The 10,598-nt window shown below is 33.9% G+C and overlaps 1 long non-coding RNA gene across 1 annotated transcript; it reads right to left on the bottom strand.

Moving 5' to 3' along the window:
- Positions 1-495: 495 nt before the first annotated feature.
- LOC135748506 (uncharacterized) lies at positions 496-9,529 on the bottom strand. Its single transcript, XR_010532093.2, has 5 exons — positions 9,175-9,529; positions 8,962-9,066; positions 5,839-5,860; positions 5,558-5,579; positions 496-1,537 (listed from the first exon to the last, which is right to left on the bottom strand). It is a non-coding gene; the product is annotated as an uncharacterized lncRNA (long non-coding RNA).
- Between the last annotated feature and the right edge of the window lie 1,069 nt (positions 9,530-10,598).

Raw genomic sequence — 10,598 nt, 5'->3', positions numbered from 1 at the left:
AAATACCGTACCTCGGGTCACTTTGACAGTGGGACGCCGTAACAGAGAGCACGTCTGGGCTTACGTCACTCGCACTTGACACGGAGTTAATGCACAGTGAAGCTTCTACCTTTCTGCGCTGCTTCTGGGCTTCACTTCGTTTACCTTTACGTGGCATGACGATGGAACAGGTGTTAGAAATCTAAAGATCTGTTTATAGCAAAGTACCTTTCGTATGTTAAACAAGTGCAAATTTTCCGGATAAAACCTTAATAACAAATACAAAGACCCACTCAATGAATATTAATGCTTATTATACGTTATGCTAGTATACCACAGTAACAAGTGTCAACCTACTGTATTTACATACACACAATGTAACTGTTATACCGTCAACCCTTTGTATTTCACTGAATTATAAAATGTTAACTAAAGGCAATGCCAGTAATGCAACCAATTAGTAAAGGCAAATGTTACAACGTGGTAAGATTCAAATATGAACTTGCCAAACCAAAATACTTTACTGATATTTTAATTACCTTTAAATGTACTGCACTCAAATATCAATTACAACAAGAGTCAAACTGTAAATATATTACTGATATATTAATTAGCTTTTTAAGTACAGGACTGAAATTTCAGTAACAAGTCAACAAATTAAATATACAAACACACTAAACTATAGCAATTGAACTGTTATACTGTCAAACACTGTCAACCCCAATATTGTACAAAAATGTTAACCAAAAGCAATATCAGTAATGCAATCAATTAATAAAGGTAAATGTTACAATGTGGTAAGATTCAAAGAGGAACTTGGCAAACCAAAATATTTTAATGACCTTTAAATGTAGTCTATTCAAATAGCAGTTACAACAACAGTCAAACTTAGAATATTTTACTGATATATTTAAGTACTGTACTAAAATTTCACCGTTAAAACAGTCAAGAAATTAGATATACAAACACACAAGACTATAGCAATGGAACTGTTGAACTGTTAACCTCAATATTTTACAGAAATGATAACCAAAGGCAATATTACTAATGCAATTAATTAGTAGAGTATAGGCAAATGTGAAAAGACTCAGATATAAATGTAATACGTTTCAAAGATGAACTTGCTAAAACAATTTTTTTTTTACTGATATATTAATGACTTTTAAAAGTACTGTAATGTGTATTATCTGTTATAAGCAGTCTAAAAGACTATAGGAAATTATGTAATTTTAAAACTATAGTAAATTATTGTGTGTGTTGATGGTGTTGATTTCCCAACGCAGTCCTCTAATCAACGTTGCTTTGTGAAGACACTCAAGGCAGCAGGGCACACTGGAGCTGTAGGTAGTTCTGCTCTCACTCTTTCTGTCAAAGCAAAAAGTTAAAGGGACGTTCTGTTTTGGGGAAAGTCGGTGTTTTGGGGTTAGGGCAACAGATTGGCTGGGTGGGGTAAAAAAAATGGGTCGTTTTTTTTGGGTAGAAATTATAGGCTTTTTTTTTTTAGTTGAATCTGTGGGTTTTTTTTGGGGTTTCCTGGCAGTTTTTAAGAGGCAAGCTGCTTGGGTATGCATTGCATGTTTTGCAGTGTTTAAATGCAGTTTGCGTTTGAAGAGGAAGCAAGCAAGCAAGCAAAGCAGCAACGTTTTGAAATGTGCAGCCAGGTTTTTGTGAAGTAAAAGTACAGAGTAGAAGAGAAGCAATGATTTTAGCAAGATAAAAGTTTGAAAGAAAATGTATATAAAGGTCAGGACAGGACAAAACAAACACACACAACACAAAGAGAAAAAAAACAAGTTAGTTACATTCTAAAGTCAAAAAAAGCACGCATATTACAGAATGATTAACAGTAAATACTTAATTGTACAAAACATACTGCAGGACAAAAATAAGTTAAAAATTTTGTTTTAAACTCAAAGTATTAAGATCATATTAAAAATACACTCCAATATCAGTTTTTGAAAAGGCTGAATTATATTATCTTGGTTACACAGAATATAGGTCCAGTCTGTATGTCCATTCTGTTAAGGGTGGGGCAGTCAAAAGCTGATGCTCTGTACAGAGTGTTAAGTGTATGACACAAACTGACTCTGATTTCTTCTTTTAAAATCATATAATATTTTTTAGGGGTGTCACAATTAATCGATTGTGCGATGCATCGCGATGCGGGGGTGGACGATTCTGCATCGATGCAGTAATAACCCATAATCGATTATAGCCTGATGACGTCATTCGTCGCGTACCGGTATGTGGCGGTAGAAAAAATGCCGGAGGGTTGTGAGACACGAGTGATAAAAAATGCACTTAAAGTACTTAAGTACTAAAAAACACTAGACAGTTTTATGCACTTTTAGTTTTTCCTAATGTTGCTGCTGTCTGCTGTTTACAGAACAAGTTTGTCTTGTTTCCTAATAAGTAGTATACTTTAGTATACTTCTTAAAGACAACAAAATAAAAAGGAGTTTTCATACTGTATCTGCCTTCTTACATTCATCAATATAAATGTAGCAATGTGCAGTAATAAAAAAAAGGATGCAATGCATCGTAACATCGAATTGAATCGAATCGTTAACTTAATAATCGGAATCGAATCGAGGAACCAGTGAAGATTCACACCTCTAATATTTTTCATATTTCCATGCAAACTGCTGATTAAATTTAATAGTGTATGTTCCTTCATGAGGTCATAAAGTAACCAGGCAGTGAAAATCAATTGTGCATTGCAGTTACTAGATGCTACCTTTAAACCATATTGGCTTTGCCATTTTGGCAGAAACAAGGATGTGACTACACATGGGTTTGTTGTGTTCAGATTGACTAGACAGCAGGACGATGTATGATCTTATGTTTTGGGCATGTAATGCGCAATATTCTGACAGGCAGGTATGTGATATGTAGTAATTTTTTAATCTGTACAAATTTTATGTTGAGTAATATTATTCAGCCTTAGGAAAATTATTTTAATAAAATCCCAGTCATATCTCCCCCATTGTTAAAGCAATAGTTTGTCTAAAAATTAAATTTTTATGTTTATCAGCTTACCATCAGGCCATCCGAATTGTAGGTGACTTTGTTTCTTCAGTAAAACACAAATGTAGATTTTTAACTCCAACCGTTCAGTCTCTCAGTGAATATGCATGTGGATGGTATCAAAATTTGATAGAGAAAAATAACTCTGCGGCTCGTGACGACACATCAATGTCCTAAGAGATAAAACTGAACCAACAGGTTGCGAACCAACTTCATATGTGCATACTGCCACCTATTGTATCGGGTGCACTGCATGAGGGTGCATAAGCACTATACGGGGCACCGATATAGTAGGTGGCGGTATGCTCTTATGAAGTTGGTTTGCAACCCACCCTTAAACACCAAGAAGAAGATGTGCACACACGTACTCCTTTAGGCATAGTGCTGTATTGAAGGTAAAAAAATTATATAAATACTTTTCGGTTTCTTGCACAAACCGATCGTTTCATGTCTTAGGACATTGAGGCCATGTTTACATTAGAGCATTTGCGTTTTAAAACGGCATTTTAAAATGAAAACGATCCTCGTTTATACTGGCATTTTAAAAAGAATCTTCATACACACTATACACGACCATAAACGCATGAAACATGACCAATCATGTAACTGGGCATGCGCATAAAAGTGTAAAATAACTTATTACTCTAATAATAGCTTACCTTTGCGCGTTTACGCAGCCTAGGGGTGTGCGATATTGACAAAAAGTCATACATGGGTCCTTTGCTGGCAACTATAACAGACACTATTTTTGAACCTATAAAAATGTGTTTGGGAAAGTCTTATACTGTTCTATCTCCCCCCTACAACATATTAATATGATTAATAGGTTAATTTTGATTTTATAACTAAACAGAAAGGTCTTTATGATTTAAAAAGAAAGCATTCAAGTGAACAGTACTAAACAGTAGTGAACTTTAATCAAACATAGTAAGAGGTGAAGTATTGCTTTAGCCTATCAGAAATGCTTATTGCATTAATTTTTAAAAGTGTGCGAGGTCCGTGCACGTCCTCCGCTAGCAACACAGAATAACGTTAGCTAAAAGTGCAAGCGCCTAAACGAGCATTATATATTAATGACGTTGGGTTTATTGTTTTTATTAATTTAAATTCACAAAACCTATCAACAAAACATCGATTAAAATTAAGAGACAAATTATCTGAAACGAAATTCATTTTAAAGTAGCAAACAAAACTTACATTAAACTGGAAAATAATGTCTGACCCATTACAATTCTCCCTTCATATTGGCCTTTACAACGCCTATATGGCGTTTTAAATTACAGTCTATCTTTCGTAAGCTAACTAAATTTAAACAAAACATAAACATTTATACTGTTCTATCTCCCCCCTACAACATATTAATATGATTAATAGGTTAATTTTGATTTTATAACTAAACAGAAAGGTCTTTATGATTTAAAAAGAAAGCATTCAAGTGAACAGTACTAAACAGTAGCAAACTTGAAGCAAAAATAAATTTCAGCAAATGCAAACTTCAATCAAACATAGTAAGAGGTGAAGTGTTGCTTTAGCCTACCCGAAATGCTTATTGCATTAATTTTTAAAAGTGTGCGAGGTCTGTGCACGTCCTCCGCTAGCAACACACAAATAAAAGCGCAAGCGCCTAAACAAGCATTATATTAATGACGTTGAGTTTATTGTTTTTATTAATTTATATTCACAAAACTTATCAACAAAACATCGATTAAAATTAAGAGACAATTTATCTGAAACGAAATTCATTTTAAAGTAGCAAACAAAACTTACATTAAACTGGAAAATAATGTCTGACCCATTACAATTCTCCCTTCATATTGGCCTTTGCAACGCCCTATATGGCGTTTAAAATTACAGTCTATCTTTCGTAAGCTAACTAAATTTAAACAAAACATAAACACATTAAACCCAACAATACTCAAACATTAATATAAAACAGACATTGTCATTATCTATAAGGATGCATGTTAAAACAATCCGATATAGCGTTTATAATAGCTGGTTGGTAGATGTTTAGCCTACTATTTTTGGCAAAACCTCCGTTGCAAACCTCCATTTACCTGAATAAAAATATTTTTTCATTGAAAATGATGCGCTGTCACGTTAACATCAGCTGTTCGTTTACATAAGACTCCGTCTACGTTCATTTACACTCAGAGCAACGTCTGAGTTCTCAAACTAAAACAGGGTCTTCAGCGTTTGCGAACGAATCCGTTTATGAGGGTCGAAAACGGTGATGTAGTGTAGATGAAAGGCGTAAACGTAGCAAAAGTAACGCGTTTTAAAGGATAAACGCATTAATGTAAACATAGCCTGAGTTGTCGTCATGAGCCGCAGAGTTTAATTTGGATTTGTCTGTACATTCCTCTATCAAGTTTTGTTACCACCCACATGCATTATACATCTGACAGACTGAAACAGTTGGGAGTTAAAAATCTATATTTGTGTTTTACTGAAGAAACAAATTCACCTACATCTTGGATGGCCTGGGGGTAAGCTGATAAACATAAGATGAACTATTGCTTTAAATGTGAAATATGTAACTGTTACTTACAAAGATGAATTAGATGTCCAATCTAGGAAAAACAAAATCAACAAAAACGACAAATTAGTTCAAAGTAGGCATGACCACATTTACAGTGTATTTAGAAAGTACTTAAACCCCTTTACTTTATTTGCAAATTTGTTATGTTTGCATTAATCCTTTTTATAATTTATATATATCTCAAGAATTTAAAATTACAAATTCACCTACATCTTGGACGGCCTGGGGGTAAGCTGATAAACATAAGATGAACTAATGCTTTAAATGTGAAATATGTAACTGTTACTTACAAAGATGAATTAGATGTCCAATCTAGGAAAAACAAAATCAACAAAAACGACAAATTAGTTCAAAGTAGGCATGACCACATTTACAGTGTATTTAGAAAGTACTTAAACCCCTTTACTTTATTTGCAAATGTTTTATGTTTGCATTAATCCTTTTTATAATTTATATATACCTCAAGAATTTAAAATTATATTACTTTCCAAAGATAATGCAGTTGTCACAATATTAAACACTGTGGACTGGTTTCACAGACAAGCCTATTAAGCATCTTTAAAAAGCACTCCTTTGAAGAAGACATTACTGGTGTGTATCATAAGACAAATCAATAGCACTGGCATATCTTAAGATGTGTTTTACTAAACCTTGTCTGTGAACCTGGGGGTGTGTTAATAAAAGTCCCATGTCAGATGCAGCTTTTCAAGGCCTAATTAAAATCTTCTGACTCAAAAAAAAAAAGAATTTAAATCATTCTCATTAATCAACATCTAGTACCCCATAATGACAAAGTGAAAACTGAATTTAAGACATTTCTGTAAAATGTTTTAAAGGAAAAAAATAATTTCACATTTACTTAAGTATTCAGACCCTTTGCGATAACACTAGAAATTTTATTTAGGTGCCATTTATTTGTGTTGATCAATGCCGAGATTTTCTACACCTTGACTCGAGTCCAGTGAGATATCCTCACTAAAACCTTATCAAAATGACCCTAAGCAAAGAACAAGGACAACACAGTAGTGGTTTAGGGACAACTATGTGAGAAGTGGACCAACCAAAGCCCTGACTTCAACCTCACCAAGCATCTCTGGAGAGACCTGAAAACGGCTGTCAGCCGACAGTTCACATCCAAACTCACTGAGCTTGAAAGGATTTAAAAGGAAGAATGGCAGAAATTCCTTCAATCCAGATGTGCAAAGCTTGTTGCGTCATTCCCAAAAAGACTCGAGGCTGTACTTGCTGCAAAAAGTGCTTCAACTAACTACCAAGTAAAGTGTCTGAATAATTTCAGTTTTTTTTCTTCTTTTAAATACATTTAGACATTTCCAAAATCCTGTTTTCAGTTTCTCATAATGGGGTACTGAGTGCAGATTAATAATAAGAGGGGGGGGGGGGTATTGTAGTATCAGATTGAGACCTAACAAAATTGAACTGTGTAGGGGGTCTAAATAGTGTCTAAATACAAAAGGTCCACAATGTGCAGTATAATGTCATTCAAACTTCAGTGTTTCTGCTGTCCTATAATAATTGGTAAAAATTAAGTCTTGATCTTATTTAGTCGTACCCAAAATGATCGAGTTAGTCACATATGCTTCAGAATAAACAATTAATTATATGATATTCCTGTTCAAAATGTTCCCTTTCCTGTGGTATTAATGTAAAGATTGTTAATTTAATAAATTATCGCATCAGGCAACACAATAGAACCTAAACTGTAAAATGCCACCTTCAGAATTAAAAATTTTTTAACTCACCCCCTTGTCATCCAAGATGTTTGTCTTTCTTTGTTCAGTTGAATACAACCAGACCTATATTAAATAATACCCTGGCTGTTCCTTGCTTTGTAATGGCTCTGATCAGAGACCAAATGTTTAGAAGCTCCAAAAACTGCATCCATCCATTATTAAAGTAATCAAAATTTAATGTATCCAGTGGGTTAATAAAAAAACAATTCATATTTTGACCTTTTAGTTACAAAACATACCTTAAATAAACAGACAATAAAACATTTAGTGTCTAACGACTGTCAGTTTTGTCACAACTCATGATGAAACACAAGAACCAATAAGATTTTACATACCACTATATTTAAATCTATAGTTGATTTTGTTTTATAAAATTACGTATATGTAACTAATCACTAAAAGTGCTCAGAACTAAACTTTTTCTTATAAACCTTATACGTTGCTTCTAAATACATTTATTAAACCACTGGGTTGTATATGGATTACTTTAATGATGGATGGATGGATGGACTTTTTTGAGATCGTAAATGTTTGGTCCATGATCAAACTTATTACAAAGCAAAAAGGAGCCAGGATATTAATAATTAGAACTCTGATTGTGTTCAGCTGATGAAAAAAAGGCATAAACACCTTAGATGACTTAGATGGGGCTAAGTAAAAAAATCTATCATTTTTATTTCTGAAGGTGGAGTACATCTTCAATAAAGTCAGTTTTACTTTCAAACTAGGAGTGTAACGGTTCTTCTCGGTAAATAATCGAATCGTCCTGTTTTCCGCCCACAGTTCGGGACGCACGGGCACCATGTTTAATTCGACCACGCATTTCTATTATAGTTTGGTGAAAAAACGATGTATAAAAAAGCTAATGTATGGTTCTGAATAATCTCTGCATGTGTTATGGTGAAAGTACCTGTCCAATCAACTCGAAGTATGCAAATTTGTTGCCAACCTCACAGTTCATCCTCGCGTGTTTGTGTGTTTCACAGACCGTTTAGCACGGCAAACGAAGGAGAAAAGACGCTAACAGAGTCATCCCCAGCTGCATTTAAGTCTACTGCAGCAGCGATGCTCAAGAAAATGTGGACAAAACTGTAAAATTCGCAAGTGCTGTATGCCTAAGGCAATACATCTAATATGACGAGTCGCTTTACGCGTCATCACCAGAGTTTTGTTGATAGCACACGATCGCAGGTGAGACAGAAACAGCACAAATTGCCTTCTGTGTTTGAATTTTAACAAACCTATCTTCTTGCAAAAAAAAAACTTGAAGATAGCGGCATAGAATATAAAAAGTAACCCAGTGTTCTAAGCTATTTTATGTTCATATTGAATTGCACAGTAAAGCTGGTATATAGTATAATAATACAAGTGCTCTTAAGTGAAAATGTTGATTTTGGCAGAGGTTAAAAACGGCTTAGGTTTTTATTTTTGTAAAGCAGCCTGTTATGACCAATGTGTACTGAAACTGTGACCCTAAGCCGTGATACGCACCGAAACGTGAGTAATTTGAACCGTTACACCCCTATTTCAAACATGCTGAAATGGCCAAAACTGACAAACAACAATAAACATTGGTAAACAATATCTGTTACATTAACAGAAAAACAAAGTTATAATGTCATTAGGCAATTACTGATTCAAAAGTAATTGAAAATGACTTACCAGTGACGCAATGTGGATGGCTCTGAAAAGAGCCTTTGGGTTCGCTATAATAAATTGTATGAAATGGGTGCTGTTGCCCAGCAAAACCAGGAATTTGGCTGAGGTCTAGAGAAAATCAAACAGAAGAAAAAGAAATGGTCACTAAATATCTAAATAAAATATGTCATAACTTGTAAATTTAGTAAGAATTTGACATTCAAAAATAATACTTACTTAGCTAAAGCAGTTAAATGTTTTCAAAAGAGCAAAAGAAAGAAAAATTAAACATTACTATTAAAATATCATGTGCAAGGTTAACTGTTCAGAAAAAAAGTATTATGTTGCAACAGAGATTGTTATATAAATGACTTACCACAAAAATGTCTAGACAGCAAAAAATGATGTAACAAAAGTACAGGGGGAAGAGAAAAAAAAACATACATTATTATCAAATCATAATGGTTGATATACCAACCATATTCTGTTTACAATAGTATATTTTATAAAGTATATTTTGAGGAATTGCCTCCAACATAATAATAAACGTTACACTAGAAAAAAACGCATGTATTTTGTGTACTTCCCCCTACCTAGGCTCTTTATTCAAACATTTTTTCGTCTCTCGCAAATAACAGTGGAGCTAACAGTGCTAATAATGCGGAAGCTCAAGCTGGGCGCGACCTCCCGTGTTCGCGCCTAACAAACGTATCTTAAACAAATAAGTTACCATAACTTCAAAATGAACGTAAAAACTATGATAAAATATGAAACAGGTCAAAAACTCATGAACAAACAAGGCATTTAAGTAAAGCCTCGCCTGCAGATGTCACTGTAGCTTTGAGTAACGTAACGTTATGTTATTCTTTTATAGACGACACCATGCATTTATTATATATAATTGCATATGTTAGTACACAACTTAAGTGGTTGTTCCTACCATCCATATAACCTCGGTTAAGTTGATTTTTGTTACCAAAAACAGGCAGACGCCTGAGTGTCTGACAACCCCTTAAGTTAACGGTTACCTTTTCCCTCACTGAAATTGTTCGGTCGGTCCGTCCGTTTAACGGTTCACATTAACAATATATCAAACTAAAATCATATAAACAATAAAAATGGGCTTTAGCCACAATTTCTTAGGCTACAATTATTTGAACTATCCGTTTGTTTTTTTCCAACGCATAATTTACCTCAGAAAACAATGATAGCAGAAGATAATCCGTTATATTTCTTTATTGTTTAAACGTAAGTAATATTACACTCATCTAAATTAACAATCGACATATTTAAAATCATCAAATTGATTAATCCACCGTCTGCCTGTGAAATTTTAAGACTTTTATGAGGAAATTTGACTTACCTCAAGAGATAGCTGAGAAAGTGGCGCTCGCTCAGTGAAGGCAAAACCAGTGAGAACCGGAAGCAAGCTCATTAGCTATACAGACTCTCGTCCAAAGCTGTCGTCTCATTGGTTTGAATTAATCACGTGATGTTACCTAATACCTAGATACTAGTCGTATAACAAAAGTATTTCAAAAATATATATAAAATATTATCACATTTGAGCTTTGGATACGGGGCAGACAATATTAAACCATAATATTAAAAATAATAAAACAAGAAAATCTTCCTTAAACAGTGATATAAATGAAAATAAA

The sequence above is a fragment of the Paramisgurnus dabryanus genome, chromosome 16 (genome assembly GCF_030506205.2).
Source record: "Paramisgurnus dabryanus chromosome 16, PD_genome_1.1, whole genome shotgun sequence".
NCBI classification, from domain to species: Eukaryota; Metazoa; Chordata; class Actinopteri; order Cypriniformes; family Cobitidae; genus Paramisgurnus; species Paramisgurnus dabryanus.
Note: the sequence above shows the minus strand (reverse complement) of the source record. Positions and strands in the feature narration are given on the sequence as shown.